The sequence below is a fragment of the Leuciscus leuciscus genome (assembly GCF_965113295.1).
Source record: "Leuciscus leuciscus genome assembly, chromosome: 1".
NCBI lineage: Eukaryota > Metazoa > Chordata > Actinopteri > Cypriniformes > Leuciscidae > Leuciscus > Leuciscus leuciscus.
In genome coordinates, this window is record NC_138725.1 from 22,416,183 (window position 1) to 22,439,774 (window position 23,592).

Consider the following 23,592-nt stretch of genomic DNA (forward strand, 5'->3'; position numbering starts at 1 on the left):
TCTCAGTGTCTTGTGATTGTGGGAGGGAGAAACGAACTTGTGTGCCCTTTTTTTATGGGTATTTCCCCAGCTGGGTTAATGCTGGGGTGGCGTAGTCGTGATTCATTATAGCTCTGTATTTGAGAGCGTGCCCCTTAACCATTCAGCTCCCTCGTATCGCCACACATGCCCCACCCGTATTGCTTTGTACCACTGTATGTTCTTTTACAGAAAAATATAGTTTATTTCATTTGTTTTACACTCATTTGTTTTTTGTATAATAGTTATTTGTTCAAACATGGCTGTTTCTTTCACTATAAATAATTGTTTTATTAATTTTACATTTAAAAAAATAAAGCAATGTTAATTCTGTTCTCAATTTGTTCCTTAAAAAAAAAAAGAGGAACTTGCCAGAGTTCTGTCACTTCTGTTTGGGTTACATCTTGGGTTGGTGACAGAGCTCTGGCATTCCCGGTCTGTCATGCGTTGGGTATAGTCTGGTTTGTTGTGAGCACATGGCTTGTCGTGTTTTTCCTTGTGCCATGTGCTCTCCTGTCAGTTGTCTAGCCCCTCCCATCTTGTTACCTGATTATTGATTCATTTGCCCCTCCTGCCTTTCTCGTTACCCTCTTTTGTTTGCTTCCTATTAAGTCTCCCTGTGTTTGCTGTCCTGTGCTAGTTCGTTGTCTAAGTTCCCTTGTGTTTCCTGTTCCTGCTGATGCCTGTCCTGTTTTCCCCCATGGGGAGTTTTTGTTTGTAGTGTTGTATTATTTGTTTTGTTAATAAATACCTATTTGTTTTCTGCACTTGAGTTCTCGCTAGTGGTGGGCAGATCGAGGCTTCGTGAAGCAATGAAACAGTTGAACCAAATGGGCCATATTGTTTTGAGGCTTCGAATCAATCCGACACCCGTCTCAACGGTGACACCTAGTGGTCACTTGCAGGTGTTGATCTGAAACAACCTTGATGAGCCATTAAAAAAATATATTTTTTTTATTATTGTTTTTTTCTAATAATGTGAAGCTTGTAACCTATAGGCTCCTCACTGTGCATAATGTTATTTTGGTCCTGCAAAATGAATATTAATAAAAGAAATCAAGCCACAATGTCTCACTTTTTTAGAGATTTTTATTAAAATATTCATTTCTCTGCTGTGGAAGGACTTAGCCTACTTCTTTTTTTACAGATAATTTCTCCAGCCTTTGAAAAAATCCTCTCACAAGGGACACTTGTTGCTGGCATGCAAAGATATTTTTTAGCTAGGACATACAAATGAGGAAAGATTACTGCTCTCTCTTTCCAGTAAGTTAGTGGATCATGAGTTCTGGGCAAATACGCAAATTTCAAATTCTCCTCAAATGGCGCATCATGGATGATGTATTGTTGCAGTAGGCTAGCTGCCGATCACAATACATGCATCTCACTTTATTTGGGGTTTCTAAACGGAAATGCTCCCAAACCACAGATGTACGGCATCTCTTCTGGGGAGCCTCCATTTTATCTATCTATCCAAATCTATCTATATATGTACCTATCTATATGAATCTAGATATGTATCTATAATCTATCTATGTATCTAGATATAATTATGTATCTATATATGTATCTATCTATAATCTATGTATTTATATTATGTATCTATAATATATCTATTAATCTAGCTGTCTATATATATTTATATCTATGTATCTATTAATGTCACTATACTCTGTCTGTCTCTAGCCTATCAATCAATGTGTTGTGTAAATTTAAATGTAAGCCTAAACAGCCTATAACTAATCAAATCGTTATATCGCTGTATGTCACTATATCAGCAAAAATCCGCCATCTCAAAATCAAACTCCTCTCATAAAAAGTCATAAAAGGTCAATATGCGTTGATTTCACTTTTATACAGATGTGCGATTGTGTGGTCTGTTCCCGACCGTGTCAATCAAACGCTGATTCGGCGGACCACACCTGATGAAACACTTAGTGAAACACTTCGAGGCTTCGTTTGGCCATAGTCACGTGACATGGGTGTTTTGAATCACGCTTCGGATCAGTGTTTCGAAACATCTGCGCTTCGGGATCTCACAAAGCTTCGGAACGACTGTTTCACGTCAGCCATCCCTAGCAACACCCCCAGCAACACACCCACTAAAGACGACACCAGCCGGTGTTTGGTGTTTTTAGGGGTGTTGCTAGGGATGGCTGACACACAACGCAAGGAAAGTTTTTCAAATGAGCCAGGGTTACAACATCGCATCTTACAGCAAATTAAATTCAAAATAGCCTTTAAAGCATCTCTGAATCGCTTTAAACAGCTCCGTCTGTGTCACAGCACACAAAACCAGCTGACCGAGAATTATCCCCATCAGAGCGGCTCGTGCCACTGCCAAATCCACCGGCCAAAGGGAAAATGACTGGCCTTTGGTGTTTGTAGTGTTAATAAAGGAGTCTGGATCTGATCTATTTTCTCAGGGCTGGAGAGAGTAAAGCAGAACATTATAATCCATGTGTAGAAACTCTTCCTGAAGACATTTAATATCTGCTTTACAGACGCTCATGAAGTGTGTGCAAATACTTTCTGTTTCACCAAACTGGAGCTGATGTTAATTATTTCAAAATAAAACTGTTTTAGAATTCATTTCCTACAAGTTAGTCATGGATAGTGGAAACCTTTTCAGTAGCAAACAAATTTTATTACTAATAATGTAATTATTTTATTTCTAGATTTTAACGGCATGTGGGAAACTGCTAAAAGAAAGAAGTGAGACTAACAGTAAGTCTCTCGTGTGCAAAAGTAGCCAATAAACTGTTCAGATCAGATGTGTGAGACAGTGTGGTTCACAGTATATGCACTTCTCACACGTTTCACACGCACTTAAGGCAACACTTCACTGTGGCATCGGGTCACTAAACAGCAACTCTAGCAGAATTTAAACACTCATTTGATGAGAACAGAGGAAGTTACCAACCAGAGGAGGAGCTGATGGTGGGTCATTCCACGAAATTGGTGCCTTTTGTGTCCCTGAGAAATAATCAGACGTAGAATTACTATAACACCAAATAAATTTGTGATTTAAAAACATAATAGTAGTATTATTTCCTCAATATTACATTAAATTAAAGTAATTTATATATTATTTTAAATAATTAAAATTGCATTTATGCTGATAAGGGTAAGGTTTTTGGCCTGTCCCTCCCTGTGATTGTTCTTTTTCTGCAGGACTTTTAATTTGCAAATTGAAGGCAAAATTATACAAAAATCACATTTTCATATTGTTCTAAGTATAGTGTCACTGTTAAGCAATGTTTTGGCATAAATATACATTATTTTTAATAAAATATAAACCATTTTATCGGTGTCCCCTGATTTCATGTCATGCCTGTTACCCTCACCAAAAAACCTTTGTAAAATAATGGTACATTCCTGTGACATCACTTCCAGGAAGTTACATCATCTCTCAATCAGTAGGCTTGTTTGAGATGAGCAAAATCTGCGCAGAATCGATCAGCGGTGATCAGCGCGAGATGCATGCCGGTTAGAAATGTGTCCGAGTGCGGACCGCCTGGCTCTGATGTCATGCTGACGTATGTCAAAAATCTCTCGCGAGCGCAAGGCGGACTTGTCGGATTCTGCAGTCGAGCGCAGTTGCTCTCCACCGACTGCGCTGATCAAAAGCACGATGGGAAACGACTTGCTGACGACACAGCTTAATGCTCATTGGTTTAAACAACTGTGATGTATTGTTCTCTTTTAAAATGTTTGATTTTAAAACTCTAATATCAGGTTTTATGTGTGAATATTCCCAAACTATCTGACAGTGCGATCTCTTTGGGTTATGCAATTTAATTTTTATAAAAAAAGAAAATAAATAAAAACACATATGTCTGTATTAAAGAAAAAAAATATTGATAAACATGTATTTGGAATGGAATTAAATAACAAGTACTTTGGGTGTCTTGTTCATTATATTTATTTTCATATAAAAGCAACAGAACTTAAATTCCATCCAATTTATTAGCAACACTGTGCACGAGCGTGAATCCGGTGAATCCCGCGATATCCATCTTTGATCTCGCAGGTATCAGATCCACTACGAGAAGAGAGATCTGTCCGGCTTGCCTGCGCTTTTTTCACTCCTCCTCTCACTGCAGCCGCCTACTCTCGACTACATTTCAGGCGAGGCAAGGCGCATCTCAAACAAGCCTATTATTCCAACAGTTAAAACACAAGTAAGTTTCTCTCTCTCTTCTATAATGCTCTATTTTGATGATTTATTAGGTATAACTGAGGTGGGGACATCATGCAATGTCAAAACTGTTACTGATTTTTAAAGTATAAATTTAAACAATTATTTATTTAACTTAATGTAATCAATATCTACAAGTAATATCCTTTCAAAGTGTACAACATGTGCTTTTGTGGCCTTGCCCTAATAGCTAGCAATTAGCAAATTAGCTTGAATTTGTCAAACCTGTTACTGTCAGGCCTGTTACTTTTGTATAGTAACAGGTTTTGACATGTGGGGTAACAGGGATGACATAGATTAGGTGTCACCTTAGCCACACTGTTTTTAAAGTTTATCTGTGTAAATTGCTAACATTTTTAAAGGTCATCCTGGGTGTTTTATTGAGCTAATGCCTATACATTCAGAGTTGGTATTGCTGGTGCATCTGGCAATTGAAGTATTAACCCTCTGATGGTCTTCGGGGTCTTTTTGACCCGCAAATGACTTTTGCTGAATTAAAAAAAAAAATGTCTCTTTGTCTAAATGGCATGAAACTTTGTACGGCTCTCAACCCTTTCTAGATGTACAATAAAATAAAAAAAATTGTAATGATATCTGTTTTTATGTTAGCGTGAAAAAAATAGTGACTTTCGTGGTCTTCGGGGTCTCCAGAGACCCCAGACAATAACATGTAATTTTGTAACAGAATAATATTTTTTTTTTAACAAATGTAATTTTACTCTGTTTATTAATGTTTTTACTCCACATTTGTGCAGTTTTGGGAGGATTTATGATATATTTAAAATTTGTATAAAAAAAAATAAAAATAAAATAAATTAAATAGGTTTTTATACAAAACAGTTTAAACAGTTTTTTTAAATGTAAAATTCACTTTATAAATGTTCATTCATGGGGATAACATGGATAATTTGACATGGTTTTGTGTAAAATGTTTGCCCATATTTTGGAAAATGTAGTTTTAAAAGTAAATTTTTTTAATTTTAGCCACTAGATGGCTATAGAGCCCCATTATATGCTATTTGCTATTTGACTAACTGAAAGATATCTTTTCACAAGTTTTTTTCCAGTTGGATTCATATCTAAATATTATGAAATCACAATTCTAACAATAAAAATGACTTTTATTGTGCGATTACAAACAATAGCAGTAAGGTGACTGCAGACCCTCGCCCCAATCTTGTAATGTTCAAGAAAGTGAAACCAAATGTTAGCATCTGTTTTCAGATCATCATAGAAAGACCAAGATCTGATTATCTTCCTTGCCTAATAATTGAACCAGATCAGTATATTTTAAGTTCTGTGAGGGGACATACTCACACAGACAAACAGATGGACGCATGGGTCTAATTACTCTAATTACAATACCCTTAAATCTTTAGATCTCTTAGAAATGTAATGTGCTTCACTAATACAACTAGGCTATGTCAAGTAATACAATTTAAAAAGGTAAAACTTTACAAAATTATGTAAACAAATATGTGCAGTGTACGCTGAAGAATGTGTGTCCTGTCATCCCTGTTACTCTGGTCAGTCCTGTTACTATGATGTCAATCCTGTTACTGTCATTAATTTCATAAAAAATATAAAAATTATATTTGAAATGGCCTTCCAAGTTTTTCCATTGTAACCCTATCTATATTGTATTTTTGACAAAGCCCTTCTTTTAATATCTCTCTTGTAAAAATATATATTTTTCTTAATTGACATGTGATCACCCTCCAAAATGTGTATGTTCTTGGTCATCTGAATGGCAAATATAAGATTAAAAAAAAAAATCTAAATTTTGAAACAATTCCAGTGAAAAGAGCGACTAAAATACTGCTCATATATGTGAAAACTATAACATATTTCTAATTAAAACTATAGTATATAGTAATGCATGTGTCTGTAACAGGCATGACAAAAATATCAAAACATGAGGTAGATTCATAAAATAAAAAATTACATAGCCTGAGATGGCACAATACGATTTCTTGTTATTTTATGCTGTCTTCATTTAATGGATATTTAAAAAAAATTGTTTAAACTCATTTTATATTTTAATTTTTCAAAGTTGAAAAGGCACTGATTTCGTGGAATGATAATGAAGAGGAAGACTGACAGAAACACAAAATGGCTGATAAGTGTGATCTGTGTCTGCTGGGACTGATCATTCTCTCTTCACTTCTCACAGGTAAAGAAATCTGTATTTTCTCTAAAGACATAATTAAGTCTGGAAAGAGTTCATTTGAACATGCTCAGTTTATTCTTGCACACAGTGCTTGAAGTGGGGGGAAAAAGGTGCCGGTACTCTCTAGTAAGGAGGGGGGCGGAGAGGGGGCAGCTGGGCCCTCATTAAATTATGGAATAATTTTTTTTAAACATTTAAAAATAGTCCTATTTGTGGAAAAAAAATGTAATATTTGAGTTACATAAAAGCTTTTTATTTGTTTTCTTCCTAATAGGCCATTATCACGCTGATACGTAGTACTTCCGCATTCGGTGATCTTTGTGCACTGCCACTTCCGGTGAATCACTCATCACTCTGGCGAACCCACAATGGACGACCCTAAGTTTACGTATACTGCATCCCTGGTAAATTTACCCAAAATAACTTTTTCTGACGTACATCGACTAACTGAACAACACTCCATCACAGCCCGCTCCAAAGTGGACAAGGGATACAGTTTCTTTTTCGAGAACTTCATCTACGACTACGAAGGTGAGTGGCTACTAGCTAGCTAACATAACATTACATTAGCTAGGTAGGTTAGCTTATGCCAACGTCAGTTTGGCGTCAGCTCAGATGTTCGTATGGTTATAAGGTGTTTAACCTACGTTAAACCCAACTAAAGTAAGATTATTCACAGGCTGAGTCAATACTACGGAGTCCGGGAAGTCCCCGCTACAATTGAGAATCACTTTAGGAATGCAGACGCAGTTAAGACAATTTTATGTATTCCACTTAATACACAATAAAACAATATACAATAAGATTCGTTAACAACGTATACCTCCTGGAGTTCTTCTAAAATGAGGGCGAGCCACAAATCCGTGAGTACAGTTTACAAACCCGTGGGAACGGATTGCGAAAGCGTGGGCACGGTTTATGAATTTGTGGGTAACGTACAGATTGCAAAAACTGAAGGCTCGGTTTACAAAACCTGAGAGCGCGGATTATAAACTCGTGGGTTCGGTTTATTAATCCGTGGGCACGATTTGTTAAACCAAGGGAACAGTTTGATAATTCGTGAGTACGGTTTATAAACTGAGCGGACAGATTTTAAGACCGTCGCCACGGATTTTTTTTTCTCTGACAGGTGACTTCCCGGGCTCCGTACTATTCACCCATTTCATTTGTATTCTGATAGGAAGAACGTTATCCTCTATCTCTGTCAGTGTCAGCTAGCTAACATCAACATACGAGTGTCCCTTTTGCTACAAAGAACAATCCACAGTATATGCATTAATTATAGTTTTGTCTACCAGTGTCCAACATCATTGGCAGGGCGGTGGTTGTCAGGTCTAGGTGTTACAGGTCGATGAGGAAGCGAGAACAGCCCCATTATTTGAAGGTTTTTTTAGGAAGCTAAGGCATAATGGCAAGAAGTTTAACCCCTTACACTGTTACCTGTTTACATTAAGTCAGTCAACAGCCATGTGCAATAAATTGCTATACCTTTGTGACATACGTACGGTGTGCAAAATATCAATATCATGATAATGTAACTTTGCATTTAAATTATTTAATATCCTGTTTGTTGAATCCAACATGTTAATGGTGTAAGGGGTTAACTACTCTACTGCGGTTGCAGTTTTCCTAGGATTTTTGGTTAATTGAAATGCTCTTCCTTACATTTCTATATCATTTGCAGCAAGATTTTCATTTTAGTTTAACTTTATCAACTAAAATTATTAGTGTTGTGTCTTTAATGTAGATTGTTTTCCAAGCTGATGCAGCCGAACTTCAAGAAACCTCATGCAGCTGTACAGCAGGCAAGGTTCTGTGCAACCATCTAGTGGCCTTGTTGTTCCAGAGTGCCAATTACAGCATGTTGCAGGTAAGAGCTGTGGTCTGGGATGATGTTTACATGGGCAGGTTGATTGGAGTGACACTGGTTCTAGAGGTCTACCTTTGACTGTTAACAAGCACATCCTCAATCCCGGTTTGCTGTTCTATCTCTTGTTTTGCAGGTGAGAGCTGTACCACCACCTGTGGCCTGCACAGGCTCTCTGCAAACATGGCATCGACCAAGGACAAAGGTAAGATTGTAGCCGCGTGGAGCTGCACCGCATTGAATAGACTTCCAGTCTATTTTTCAGCCGTGGCGTGAGCTGCCCCGCGTGCCACCCTTCGCTCCACGAGCAGTGTGTCCCAAACGTTACACCTGGGACACACTGTTCACGGAGCGAAGCGTGGTGCGCGTGGCAGCTCACGCCATGGCTGAAAAATAGACTGGAAGTCTATTCAGTGCGGTGCAGCGCGTGGGGCAAGATACTGTCAAGCAAGATACTATTACAATCATGGCTACTTGTTAATATCATTCCCAGGGGATCCATGCAGAGCCGGTTCAGGACTTGGTTGTTAGGAGACCAAAGCCATCCGCCAGGAGTGTATGCAAATCAACACTCTATCAAGCATACACAGGTAATGTTACTACTGTAACTAATATCATACTGTTGGCTGCCGTATAATACATAATTGTATCTTGCCACTTTTATACACATAGATTATGTAGCAAATATAACACTGCAGTGAGCAAATCTCCAGAAAGACTCTTGACATCAGAATTGAAAACCAAAACAAGCTGCAAGAGATGTGTGGATAATTTAACTCTTACTGTTTTTAATTTTACGTTTCAGGATCCCTCCCTGACCCACAAGTCTTGTCTCTTGGGAAAGGACTGAAAAACCTCAGGCCGCAACCACTAATATCCTCAGTGCTGCATGGCTTGTCTCAACTCTCCATGGTCGACTCCAGGTTCGGACCTGTGCCGCGAGGTTCACCCCTGTCCTACCAGTGTCCTCCTGTGGTCAAACGCGGAAATTATGTCCAACACCCAGATACACCAACATTCCCTAAACTGCCTTTAGAGGGGTCAACATTTCCCACTACTTTTCCAAACTTTGACCCAAACTCCCAACAGTTTCTCCATTTTGACATCTTAACTGTGACACACGAGATGGCAGCTGAGAGAGAAGAGCAGACACGTGAGCAGTCTGAGTGCCCATTATGGCAAGCTTTACGCAAGCCTAGAGTGACAGCTAGTAGGTTCTATGAGGTTAGCCATGTGAAAGGGCCATCTTCTGGCCAGACCCTGGCAGGGCGGATACTTAAGGGAGTAGGCCAAACTCCCGCCATGAAGAGGGGCCTTGAACGCGAGCCACAGGTGCTGGAACAATATTCAAAACATTTTAATGTAAATGTCTCACGCTGTGGATTTGTTATCCATCCTGATGCTCCTCACCTCGGGGCTAGCCCCGATGCAAGGGTATATGACCCTAGTGCCATTCCCTGTTTTGGGCTTGCTGAAGTTAAATGCCCAGACATCTGTAGCATTTCTGAGGCAGGACATGTAAAAATGGTGAATGGTCAGGCAAAACTGAAGCAGAATCATAAATACCACTGGCAGGTTCAAGGTCAATTGGCAGTAACTGGATTGAGTTGGTGTGATTTTATAACAGACACTGAGGGAGACTTCACCGTTGAAAGAGTCTGGAGGGATGATGAAATGATAAAAGAGATGAAAAAGAAGGTGGACCTGTACTTCTTTGGTACGTATATGAATGTGTATCTTCAGCAGAAAGTGAAATGAACAATGAATAAAGGAACTGAATTGATTTTATTAATTCCCTTTTTCTGAGTACATTATTTACATTATTTTGAATACTTTCAGGACGGACTGACATTTAGAATTGATTATAGAGGAATGACTTCTCATTAAATTATATACATCTCATTAAATTATATACATCTCATTAAATTGTATACATCTCATTCAATTATATACATCTCATTCAATTATATACAATGTTTTCAGTATACAGTTAAATGCATGTGATCGAGGGAAACACTATTCAACAGGGATGTAGCCTTTTAAATCAAGTGGTCCCTGGAAGTTGGTCATCACACAGCAGACGGTCCACAGCTGGTTGACTGTCCCAGACAAGGTTAGAGGAACAGTGTGTTGCCAGATGCGGTATTCCTTGACTCTGCGTATTGCTCTTTCCAAGAGGATTCGAAGTCGGGCGATTGCTTGTGTTTTTAGAGCATCCTCTTTGGTGAACTGCGCTGTGGTTAGAGATGAAATAAGTTAATTTCTATTATTTCAGTGAGTGCCTCAGTCCTTTATAAACATTTGTCTGCACATCTTAATGATTATCATTTTGGTCACAGTTTTAATTTGAAATGTTCATTCCTTTCATGCCTACCTGTCATCTTGAAGGGTGGTATAATCAGCGTTGCCCCACGGTCAGCTAGCAGCTTCTCGATGGTGAAACCCTTGTCTGCCATGCAGCCATCTCCTGGCTCCAGTAAGTCGAGCAGTCCACTTCGTTCAGTCAGCTCTCGGTCAGAGATGGAGCCGGTGAAGAGACTTGACACAAAAGTCACAGCACCACATGGGGCAATCCCAATTAATCCCTTAAAGGTCGTCGTGTTTTTGTACGATGAGAAAACCTCTGACTGGAGAGTGAGGGATGATGGATTCTGGCATCGCACCTCGGTGCAGTCGATGATTACCCGAACATCTGGACTGTACTGCACAAATTTGCTTGGCATGGTGTTCTTGACTTGCTGTTTACTCATCCAGATGGGAAGGGAGCCAAGGAGCAGGTAAAGGTAGTTGGCCCACGTTATAACAACACGTGAGACAGTGGACACACTGACCTGAAACATGTCAGCCAGCACCTTCTCTTGCAGGCCTGCAGCAACTCGACAGCAGAAAAGAAAAAACTCATCAACCAGTTGCAGTCTATGCGTTGGACTGGGAGAAAGCGGTTCAAATGTTTGTCCCTTTTTCTGAGCTTTCGACCAATAAACCACCATGGAGGCAGATGGTTGAATAGCCTCCCAGAAGTAACAAAAAACATCTCTTGAAGTGAATCTTGTGTAAAAAAGGATGTCCTTGTCTGAGACACAAAATCGGTGAAAAAGCACTTGACTCACTTTCAGCTGTGACAGCTCTGTTGTCAGCTCCTTGACTTCGTCTTCCAATTGCTGTATGCGTGCAGCAGCAGCATCCAGTGCACCTGTATGAGATGAGAGAAAATTTTTTTTTTCTTAATTACAAAAATCAACACAAAAATAAACGTTAAAATACTCAACAAATGTTTACTTCATCCCAATTACAAGCAATATAAACTGCATATATGGTTAATATTTGAAGAGTTCAGATGCAAAAGCCTCTAAGTGCCATCTGAAATGTTCTTCTAGAATAATAATTTTTATGAAGCTCGTATATTTAAGTTCAGTAATTTTCACTTAAATGGCAATGAAAATGAATTGCCATTTAAGTGAAATAACTGAACTTAAATAAGCTTGATCAAAATTATCATTCTAGAAGAAAATTTCAGATGGCACTTAGAGGCTTTTGCATCTGAACTCTTCATTTTCTCTTTACCTTTGTTAGATCACATTTAAGAATTACAACCCTGTGCGGGAACGGCAGGTGTATAAACACAAAACTCACTCTTGCACTCACACAAAATCTCTCTCAAACGTACGTACACACTCACGCGCACGCGCACGCGCACGCGCGCACACACACACACACACTTGGATATGTGGTTTACGGGGACTTTCCATAGGCGTTATGGTTTTTCTAATGTACAAACTGTATAATCTATCACCCTACAAACCCTACCCCTAAACCTACCAATCAGAGAAAACTTTTGGCCTTTTTGGATTTCAAAAAACACCATTTAGTTTGTTTTTTTTAAGCCGTTTGGTTTATGAGGACACAGATGTCCTCATAAACCACATTTCAGAACACAAGCAAGGCGGCAAACAAGGACATACCTGGTTTAGGAGCAGAACCGTAATCATGTTCAGTCATCACCACCGAAGCTGCGACCTCCTCCATCGCCTCTTCCTCACATGGAAGGGACTGCTCCAGAGGAAGGGCTGGGCAAATGTCATGGCCTAAGCAAGTTGATGCTCTTTTATAAGCGGACTCCCTTCTTGGAGTCCCTTCTCCCCAGTTGTTCCACTGGAAACGGGAGGGCACAGACCCGATTTTCAGACGCTTGATGCGACCCCGGTTGGTAAAGTTAGCCATGTCAGCTAACGCTAGCCTGCTATCGTTAGTGTAGTAGTCTGATTCACTAAAGTGCCGGCTACAAACAAACGTGCTACCTTGTTTTATTTTAAAGTTTGGCCCTTCATCCCGACGAACCACTTTAATCCACTTCTTCCTTAGACTCAATTCAGTCGGGAATCCATGAAAACTTAAGTAGGGTTGGCGTTGTTTGTTTGATTTACAAAGTGGAACAGAGCAGTGACATCTAGCCTTCGTTTCAGCCATTGTTGAACTGCGCCGGAAGTGGATATGCACAGAGTTGACAAATCCCGCCCATGAAACCCGGAAGCGTGATAATCCCCTATTGTCCTTGAAATAGTGGTAAAAACAAACAACAACAACAACAACAACAAAAAAAACACCCCCAACACAAAAATGGTTTGGCCACTGATCAAAATTTGATGTCATTTGATTTGAAGTTCAGTACGCTCAAAATGTCCGGTGCTCAGAAAAGAGAAGAAGAGAAAAGGAAAATAGAGGTCTGGGAGATTTTCTAAACAAATATTTTAAAAAAGGTGGTGACGGTGAAGCTGGAACTAGTAAAGTCAACTTAGAGCAAGGTACAAAACAGCGCAGCCGATACAATGTTCCCGAGCCTTGTCAGCGGTTTTCCTGCATTGAAATTTTTTTGGTGGCCGCCAAAGCAAATTTTTGTCCCGTCAAAGCCTTATTTGATCTGCGAGTGATAGAATAGAATGAGTGCTGATCGCCTGACAAGGCGCATAACGAGCATATATATATATATATATATATATATATATATAGAGAGAGAGAGAGAGAGAGAGAGAGAGAGAGAGAGAGAGAGAGAGAGAGAGAGAGAGAGCCCCAGCCGCGCGCGCGCACTCACGTCTTCAAACAACACGTCGAGTGCTGTCTTGCTCTCTCTCCCTCGCGCATATATTAATCAAAATAATTTTTGACATGATAGTAAAAGGTTGGAAGACCGCAGTTTCACGTGGAGCATTTGGAGATTTTTTTTCTCTTCAATTAACGCGGGGTGTGCATTGTGCGCATCTAAGATTATCTCGTCCAGGGCCCAGGCAAGACTGTCAGCTGGCCTGCACTTTTGCATTGGCAAATCATGACATTTGAAATTTCTACAGTGAAAAACTAAACTTGGAGATATTGCAGGTACAACAACAATTTATTGTTTGTTATTTATTAACAACATATTTAAACAAGTCGTGCGTGCAAACGGAACTCCTCCAAGTCTGCAAGTCCAAAAATACAATTATGGTGAGATTACTACATTTTATTTTATTTAAATGCATTTATGGTGAAATTATTATACTTTCATGTCATTCTGTGTTCATTTTGACCACGAACCATGTGCTGTTACTTTAATTCAGCGCGTGCAGCACAGCAGAAATAGATCTGTGCGGAAATGAACGCTGCATTACTGTATACGAACCGCACCTGGAACGGATCGCCGGACCGCATCCGCATGCAGTGTGAAAGCTGTTAACATGGGTGCGGAAAAAAATACGCACTGCAAACGGAGTATATGTGAAACGGGCGTGACACTGACGCTTTTTCTGTCAGTGGTAGAGTACCGGCTACATGCGAGAAGTAGCGGTACACAAGAAAAAGTGCAGGTACGCTTAAGAGTAAAATGTAGAAGTGCCGGTACTGCGTACCGGTGAGTACCGCCCCACTTCGAGCACTGCTTGCACACATTCACGTTGTGATCTCAGAGTTGTGTATTGATACACACAGACACAGATCATACTGTATTATTCCTGATACTGGACATAGTGTCACTCAAACATCTGATGATGAAGAATTATCTTCATATTAAGAGTGTGTCAGTGATTTGAACAGCTCATAAAGACTAATAGTTTGACACTAATGATAATTGAAAGCATGAACGATGGAGTCATTATGGATTCACGCATGAATAGCGGCAGCCTGAACTACATGTTAGTACATGTTTGATAGTTAATGCATTCATTAACATTTATGGATAAACCAAATCAAAGTGCCACTTTAAGAAGGAATAAGAAGTACCCTGACTGCACCTCCGTTCTCTGACTTCTGGAAAAGTCACACAACAACTTAACTGGGCTGCATACTTGTTGTATCTCAAACATATTGAGATTAACAGAGGTTTAGATGATGATGATTTATTGCCTTTGGCTTGCCCAGTTGGGGATATTTTGGGGATATTTAATTTAATTTTATCTTTAAATAAATTCCTCTTGAAACAACCTTTGTTGTATTATTTTCATTTAATACTGTGAAGCTGCTTTGATACAATCTGTATTGTGAAAAGCGCTATACAAATAAACTTGACTTGACTTGACTTATTGAAAATAATCACCATTATGGTGATCAGTGTTCATTTTAATGTTAGTTTTTCTCTCTCTGCTGGAACTGTGTGTGTGTGGCAAGAACAGTAAGAGGAAATGTGATCAGATGATGTCATCTGGCATCGTCTGGTCTGTCAAATGTGTTAATTATGAATATGGTGTCGAGTGCAAGGCACGCACTTTTCTTTTTTCTTTTTGCATCCTTTTCCTTCATCTAAAAAAAAAAATAATAAAAAAATCTGCTTTAATGCAGTGCACATATACAGACAGCCTACACAATCATGTGAATTTCTCTAATTGTCCATTAGGCCAAAATAAAAGCAAATGTGATCTTCTGGATCATAACAATCTGTTATGCTTGTGTCTCTTGTGTATGGATACGTCCAGAAAACATTGTTGTGGAGTTGTGAAATGTGGAGCTTTTAGGGTTTGGAGCTGTTATCAGTCCGACTGGCAGGAGCGTGTAGTGGGTGTAGCCAAACTATCGCATATCACTATCACATCTATTCAACACTTTTCAAGCAAAGGTTTTAGCCAGGAATGGGTAAACTCTGTCCTGGAGGGCCACTGTCCTGCAGAGTTTATCTCCAACCCTGATAAACTCTCCTGCCTGTATCTTTCTAGTAATCCTGAAGACATTGATTTGCTGCTTCAGGGGTGTTTGATGAGGGTCCCAGATAGCAAGCAACCATCAAAACAATCAATGTTAATGTGTCAATGTTAAATGCATTGAATCAACATCACTTTTGCACCAGCAAGTAATGCGTGAACTCGTGAATAAAGTCTATAGTCTAAATATAAAGTCTAAATATAACTGAATTTAGTCTGACTGCAACGCTATAGCCTACCTAATGCAGCGACCCATGTGGCGTTTCCTGATGGATCGAGGTCGTTCCTTAACTTCCTTTTCTACGTGCGATTAACACAAGCTCTAAGCACGTGCGAGTATGCACCTATCCTGCTATAGGACCGCGAGTTGTCCTCAACTCTGGACCGCGAGATCCACTGGACTGGCTCACCAGACGACAACAGTTCAAAGAGGAAGTGGCGCTGGTCTACTCTTTTGCTACACACTCAAAAGTATGTAATTTTTCTTCACAAAAGGAGTACATACTTTTAAGGGCGTAGTATAAGTAGGCGAGTTGGGACGCAGCATAAGTCACATAAATCACAGAAATTTATATTAATGGCAGGGAAAGAGTTAATCCCAAAAATTTGACCCCTGGGTGTGAGGGGTCCAGGGTGATTCTGCCAGCTCTTTACTCACTCTGGATGAGTACAGTTCTTGGAGAGTGGGGAAGGGTGTACCAGTGATTCGCTCAGCAGACTATCCGCTGTAGTCTTCTGAGATCTGATAGCTGAGCTGAACCAGACAGTTCTAGAAGTGCAGAGGATTCAGTGACTGCAGAGCAGAATTGTATCAGCAGCTCCTGTGACAGGTTTAACTTCTTCAGTTGGGCCTTTTTGACAACGGAGTCAATGTGATTGTCCCACTTCAGGTCCTGAGAGATGGTGGTGCCCAGGAACCTGAATGACTCCACTGCTTCCACAGTGCTGTTCATGATGCTGAGAGTGGGGAGTGCAGGGGGTTTATCCTAAAGTCCATGATCATCTCCACTGTTTTGAGTGTGTTAAGTTCAAGGTTGTTATAACTGCACCAGACAGCTAGCTGTTCAACCTCCAGTCTGTAAGCAGACTCATCACCGTCCTGGATGAGGCCGATAAGTGTGGTGTTGCCTGCTAACTTCAGGAGTTTGACAGAGGGGTCTTTTGCGGTGCAGTCGTTGGTGTACAGGGAGAAGAGCAGTGGGGAGAGAACGCACCCCTGGAGGGCGCCAGTGCTGATTATGAAGGTGTGGATGAGAATTTCCCCAGCCTCACTAACTGTTGCCTGTCTGTCAGGAAGTTGGTGATCCACTGACAGATGGAGGCGGGCACAGGGAGCTGGGTTAGTTTGGACAGGAGGATGTTTGGTATGATGGTGTTGAAGGCCGAGTTGAAGTCCACAAATAGGATCCTCACATAAGTCCCTGATTTGTCCAGATGTTGTAGGATATAATGCAGTCCCATGTTGTGACCAAAACACTGTAGTCGTGTCCAATCATTTATGGACATGGCCTTTACAATGTTGGCTCCATTGTCTATAGTTATGCAAACAAGATTTTCCTCCTCCAATTTCCAGTTTATGAGAGCATTCTTTAATCCCTGTGCCAATGCTTCGCCAGTGTGGTCCTCAGGAAAAAACCCAGTCTGTAGGCACCGACTTTTCAACTCAAAATCATGAATAATGAAATGAATCGTTATGCTCATGTATAACTTTGCTCTGCTGGACCATAAATCTGAAGTTGCTGCAAAATACTGTACATCTCGCAGTTCCGCTTCAATTGCTCACCCAACACTTGTTGTACAGAGAAGGTATTGCAACATGTGAAAAATAATTATGAGAGGGCATGCAATAGCGCTTATCAAGGGTTTTAATCAGCTTTTTAAAGCCATCTTTTTCAACAGTGGTCACGGGAGCCATATCTTTTGCCAGGTGAAATGCTATTGCATCTGTAATTTCTTTGAGCCTGAGGGAGTTTGATGGGTATGGTGTTGCGTTGAATTGCGTTGCTTTTCTAGACGTTTGTTTCGTCTGGCCGCTGGTACTTTGTGATTGAGCAGTTTTGTTTTTAATCATCTCATTTCAGGAGATTAATGCATCTAGCTCAAGCACATCTGGCTCTCGCAATACCCAATGAGACGTCAAGGCGTCATCGCGCCCGCTGTGAGTTATGGCACATTATCTCGTTGAATATCATTGGCAGAATCGTAGAAATGCAAGATTAAGATCGCGTGGGGGGTTGAATCGAAATCGGGATCTTTTAACGATTAATCGTGCAGCTCTACTCTTCTCTGACAAGCGTTACAGGTTCTAATCCGCATTCGTATGTTTGTTGTTTTTTTCATCAAAACCGAATATGTTCATCTCTGGTTGTATATTAAGCACGGACGCGTTTGTGTGCATTTTGTTTTGTGATTTTACCAGAACGAATAGAAAGTCTCCGCTAGGGGTGTGAACCTACACTGGTTCGATTACGATTATCATGTCATCGATTCAGTTCAATTCGATATCACGATGCACTGCATCCTCAATTAATACAATTAATACAAATTAATTAATCAATACAATTAATCAGTGTATTATGTTACCATTAAAGATGCACGCATCAACCGTCGCCGAATCTGCTGTTGAAGGTGACGATCATCCATTTATAATCACGCGTAACAACACAGAATAATTGTAATTTGACCATCGGGTGTGGATACTTAAATCAGAGAAAATTATTGGGGCGGGTGGATGATTTGTTTTTGGCTGCGGATTCGGCGTTGGAGCTCATCCGCTGACTCTAAAGCAGTCAGACTCTGCCAGGCGTTAACAGCTCGGGGTGAAAATCGTGGTTTATCAAGTTAGTGGTATTACCTCCTGCATATTATATTTGTGCATGACATGAGCGCACACAGTGCGTGTCTTCTGCAGGTCGTGCTTACCAGGTTGTTCATAAAAGCCGAAATGTGCCCAGATGTAGGCTTTTAAAGTAGTTGGATCATTTTTAATTACTTGCACTCGCGTCTCGTCTCCCTCTGCCACTGTATGCTACCGCGACAAAGCACGTACGTGACAAATGACGTCAGAAAAGCGTCAGTACATTATAATCGGTTATGGTCTATTACTGAACCGATACCGAATCGTCCTCGTCTGCATCGCGATGCATCGTAGAAACGATTAATTCCGACACCCCTAGTCTCCGCAACGGCGTTAAGTGATAGATTGAAGCGCGGGTCTGTGTGAAGACTGTGAGCGAGCCACAAGAGAACACACTGTATCCGCTCCACTGATATCAGCGGCAACAAGCACTTTGTTCACTTGATTTCAATAGCAACACATTTTAAGCGCTAGATCGCCTCTTATTTAACAGACGAACTAAATGAATGCTCTGCTAGTTAACTGGAGATGTTTTATTTATTTGTAATGATACATACAAATTTTAAAAAGTGGTGGGGACAAAATGGACCCTGGCAAAAAGTGATGGGGACATATCACACCCGTCCCACCCGCCCCACCCACAAATTACGCCTATGCCTCCACCGAAGACCATTTCTGACCCAGGAAAAACCCTGGTATGGTAGTTTTGAGATTGTTGTTTTGTGAAGTTGTTACATGGTATTTTAGCATGCTCTCTAAATTCATGACTTTTATCACACACAAAAATAAACCACTTGCTGATTCACTTCTCCCAGCCTAGATTTCGGCCCAAAATTGCAGATTGCATTAAATAATCGTTTTAACTAATTGTATATCAGTGAGGGTTAGGAATTGTTGGGAACCAGTACTGTACAATTTTAGAAAATCATTTTAGGGACAAAAACCACATAAACCTGAAAAATGTTTATGGAGTAAAGAAATTTCTCTAAACTGTATAATTATTGAAAATTTATTTTTCAGTAATTCAATGACCCATTACCAATGATTCCTCTATTATACTATGCAGTGGCATTCAGTTACGCTGTACTATTTATTTTCCCTTGCAGGAAAGTTGAGATGTGCATTCCCTGATGTGGACTTGCAACAAACTCTCAAATGAGTGAAAACTTAGCAGCAGTGACATATACAGATTTTTTACTAATTTAAACTAATAAAAGTATTGTCAACATAATTGCCATTTACTTGGTTGGTTTCTGGACGCCACTGTACAGTTCAGCTCACTTTCTGATCCAGAGCTTTTCAAAGTCAACACAGTTTTACACCAGATATCTTTCTGATCGCTTCTTCAGCTGTGTCATAGAGTCAGGACTAAACACTGATGAGATCAGAGGAAGTAACCAACCAGAGGAGGAGCTGATGATGTTTAAAGGAAGAGCTGTAACTATATATAATGAAGAGGAAGACTGACAGAAACACAAAATGGCTGATAAGTGTGATCTGTGTCTGCTGGGACTGATCATTCTCTCTTCACTTCTCACAGGTAAAGAAATCTGTATTTTCTCTAAAGACATTTAGTGGAATTAGTCTGGAAAGAGTTCATTTGAACATGCTCAGTTTATTCTTGCACACATTCACGTTGTGATCTCAGAGTTGTGTATTGATACACAAAGATCATACTGTATTATTCCTGATACTGGACATAGTGTCACTCAAACATCTGATGATGAAGAATTATCTTCATATTAAGAGTGTAACGCCCGTTTCACACATACTCCGTGTGCATATTTTTTTCCGCACCCATGTTAACAGGTTAGAGCTTTCAAACTTCATGTGGATGCGGTCCGGCGATCCATTCGAGGTAGCGATCGTTTTCACACCGAGTCTAATTATGCTGTGCTGCACGCGCTGAATTAAAATGAGTCAAAATGAACACAGATTGACATGAAAATATAATAATCTCACCATAAATGCATTTAATTAAATAAAATGTAGTAATCTCACCATAAATCATCTCATTCGTGGAGGTGGAAAAACAAGTCCTTTGTGACATGCAAGATTTATTGTATTAAAATTTAAATGCAAAAGAAAAGGCATGAGTCGGCTGTGTTTGTCCATTTTAAGTTTTAATTTAAAATGTTTGCGACTTTAATATAAGTAGGCTACATGGTTAATATTTTACCACTTGCTTGAGCAACTTTATATATATATATATAAAGTAGCATTGAATAATACGTTGTTTAAATTGTGTTTAAACGTCTAATAAAGAGTGTATATATGTACAAAGAGAATCGTAATACTGACAAAACTTGTGTTTGTGGTTCAGCCGCGGATCAGTTAGTGTATGCATATGTGAAAGCACTACACACTGCAAATGGAGTATGTGTGAAATGGGCGTAAGGGTGGATTTCCTGTAGAGGTTCAAGCTGCAAGACTGCCGAATGACTAAAGAAAAGTTGTCAGCAAGATGGTAGAAAACTGTACATTTCTTGTCTATTCCACCCACTGCTACTTATACCAACGACGGAAATAAGCGCAGTTACAATAGATTAATATGTGGAAGAGCATTGCTATAGAGAGTGATGATATTGTATTGCAATATGTAGCACTTCAAAGTCAATACCAAATCAAAACTGTTTAGAACATTATTTGTAATTGAAAAGGTTTAATGACAAAATATGGTTATAGTTATACTTAAAATAGTAACAAAATAGATGTATGAGATGATGATAACTTATACCATTAATCTTACCCAGCATGTACATGTTTCCTGAGAGAGAGAGAGAGAGAGAGAGAGAGAGAGAGAAAGAGAGTGTAAGACAAAGAAAAGAGGAAGTAAAGAGAGAGAGAGAGAGAGAGAAAATTGAATTTTACACTCCTTTATTATCACATTCTTCTTTTTACAACTCCAACTCCTTTAAAACATAAAAATTTACAACTTTTTCCTCCAAATTAAAACCTTACAAAAAAAACTTAAATAAAAAAGAAAATTACAAAAGAAAAATTAATTGTTCCTCTTCATCAACTGTAAGGCAAGGCAAGGCAAGTTTATTTATATAGCACATTTCGTACACAATGGCAATTCAAAGTGCTTTACATAGAAGAAATTAAAATAATAAAAAAAAATTAAGAATAATTAAGAATAATTAAAACCGTTTAGAAAAATAAAATAAAATACAGTACTTAAAAAAAATACAAAAATAAAAAGAATATTATTATAGATCTTTCCTTCAAAAGGATTCCCTTAAGACTTAAATCTTTCAACCTTCTTTTAACCTTCAATCTTCTTACGACTTCCATCTATCAACTTTCCTTTAACTTCCTTTTCTCCCTCATTTACTCGTCACTTTCTTTAGCACTGCGTTCACATTCTTTCTCAGACGAAAACTTTAATATTGTCATTTAACTACTTTCAAACCCACATTAATACACGTCACTTTCACATTATCACTTTCTTTTACACCTTCTGAGTGTGCATTTACAGTTTCGGGCTAAATGCCCTGCTTTTGAAAGGAAAACAAACAGTCGGACAAACAGCGGCACAGTGCTCATTCAGTAAATGCATAGCTAAACAGAAGTGTTTTGAGTCTGGATTTGAATGTGACCACTGTAGGAGCACATCTGATCTCTTCTGGGAGCTGGTTCCAGCATAATAGCTAAAAGCAGACTCACCATGCTTAGAGTGAACCCTTGGTATATCTAGCTGATATGATCCTAATGATCTGAGTGATCTGTTGGGTTTATATTCAGTGAGCATATCTGCATTGTATTGAGGTCCTAGGCCATTGAATGATTTATATACCAGTAATAATACCTTAAAATCAATCCTAAATCTAACTGGGAGCCAGTGTAAAGACCTGTACACAAAGCTTTTCCTATTCCCCAAATTTCATTAAAAACCATTAAATGATTTGTCATTTTATAGTACACAAATTCTGCTCTAATTCTTGCCGTTATTATGGCCTTTAAAGTCAGATCAGGGTCCCCTGAAACTTCACCTTTTAGTTTCCGCTTCCTTGTCAACCATATTGCCAACTTTGCCTCGCCCACTATAAAGTTTATCAAGGAAATATTCTTCCTCTTTGCAGCAACATATTTAAGACCAAAAATAAAATTCACTGTGCTAAACACTTCTCCCAATTTTATAAACCAATCTTCCAAGGTCTGAAATAATCTTCTTAATCTAAAACATAGCAATAAAACATGATCTATTGACTCCTCGGCATTGCAAAAAACACATCCCTTTACCACATTGGGATCAAAATGTGCCACATGTTTATTCGTGGCTATCGCCCAGTGAACTACTCTCCACTGGAGATGTGCAGTCCTTTTCTCCAGGGGAGGTTTATAAAAAGTCCTCCAACATCCCTTAGGGGAGGAATCTTCCCCAAAAAGATCTGTCCATTTTGATTCCCTTACTGTCGTTAGGGAGGAGTAGTGTGTCACTTTCACACATGTTATGTAGATTGCTTTCTTAGATGTTTCTTCAAACGTTTTTAACTGAGGAGTTCTGAAATTGAGAATTGAATCATCCTCTGGTTGTTCTTCAATGGCTGCAGAAATATTTAAGTCTGGAAATTCATAATGTTCTTCATTGTTCTGTGGAGTCATCTCATTCGCTTCTTGAAACTGTCTCAATGCAGAAGGTAAAACCGAAAAGATTCTCTGTAGTATTATATTCATGAACCTCACAGACTTGATGCCAGTCAGACAACACATCTCCTCAGGACTTTTCCATTTGTTGCCAGTTCTCAAATCGGATACTTTTGTACAATGAGCTTTTGCCATTACAGATCTCAAGCTCTTCAGACTTAGTTCCTTGGCTTCTATCAGAGGGTTGCTGAAAAGAGGTTCATGTTGTATCCAGCTTCCAGGATCTGAAAACTCTCTCTCTACTTTAAAAGCAGATTTCCATGCTTTTAAAACTGACTGATAAAAGGATGAAGTACCACTCAAATTCAGATCAGTCAGCCTTATTAAAAACAACTGTTTATCATATTTAAAAATGTCCACTTTTTGCAATAAAGCACAAGCCGTATCAGTCCACATGGAATTCCCAGAATACAACAGTCTTTGCACTGCTTGGATTCTAAAGGTCTTAATTCGACTTTGTATGTCCATTAGTCCATGTCCACCTTCATTGACGGGCAAAAAAAGCACAGCAGCCTTTGTCCAGTGATATCCAGACCAAAAGAAATCAATCTCTTTGGGATTTCACAAACAACATCATTTGGTGGGTTCATTACAATCATTTTATGCCAGATCATAGAGGCAACTAAGTTGTTTGTCACTAGTGCCCTCCCCCTATATGATATCTTAGGCAAC

The 23,592-nt window shown here is 39.3% G+C and overlaps 1 protein-coding gene across 1 annotated transcript in view; it reads left to right on the plus strand.

The window, feature by feature from the left end:
• The window catches only part of LOC309509128 (uncharacterized protein), a gene marked incomplete at both ends in the record, with an annotated part of 85,808 nt that overhangs the window by 32,140 nt on the left and 30,076 nt on the right, over positions 1–23,592 (plus strand). The gene's annotated exons all lie outside the window — the stretch shown is intronic.